We start from the raw sequence: 798 nt of genomic DNA, 5'->3' as shown, positions 1-798 counted from the left end.
CTCGGCTGAGTGGAGTCACTTGCGGGAGTGGCTTCACGCCCTAGTTTCGCCCTTCGTGGAACCCGCCACGGAAGGGGATGTGCACATTAATGGGACAGGGTTATCGCTCGGTATGATGAGCGGGGCTTAGGTGGGAACGGCTGCGGTCCCCCACTGGCAAGGCTGGTCCAGTTGACAGTCGGTGACGGAGATGGAGTGGAGTGCTTGATCGTGTATGATTGTTTGAGTTGTGTTGGTTACTGTATTGTTGATTATACCTCTTATGTAAATAGTACTGACCCCGGTTAATGTTTTAAAACCTGCGGTGATCCATTCGGGGATGGTGAGAGATATTGAGCGGGTATGACATGAGTACTAGGATATTTGGGATTGCCACGATCGGATGATAGAAGTCTTCCGCCGTAGCCTATTAGTTTTATAGACATTTCGATTAGTTCAAAGAGCAGTAGTTTTGAGAACATGTATTAGTATTTGGTTTGGTTTTTGGATTGTAACCTTTCGCTAAAGTATTACTATTTAAATATCGTTTCATTATTGTTTATTTGATTATCATTGCCTCGGGTAACCGAGATGGTAACGTCCTTATACCTGAGTGGTCCTGGTAAGGCACTTGGAGTATGGGGGTGTTACACTCTGTCTTCCAGAAAATGAAAATCTTTCTGGAAAGACAGCATTACGAGCCACAAACTCTTTGTTCTCGTTTTGGAGGAGTAAAAACCATGTGGTTTAATTTTGGATAACCCTCACAAATACATAAATTGGTTCTGAACATAAACATTTATGGTCCCAAATGTATAA

Source organism: Silene latifolia, chromosome 10, assembly GCF_048544455.1.
Source record: "Silene latifolia isolate original U9 population chromosome 10, ASM4854445v1, whole genome shotgun sequence".
NCBI classification, from domain to species: Eukaryota; Viridiplantae; Streptophyta; class Magnoliopsida; order Caryophyllales; family Caryophyllaceae; genus Silene; species Silene latifolia.
The sequence above is the reverse complement of the archived record's forward strand: the minus strand, read 5'-3'. Positions refer to the sequence as shown.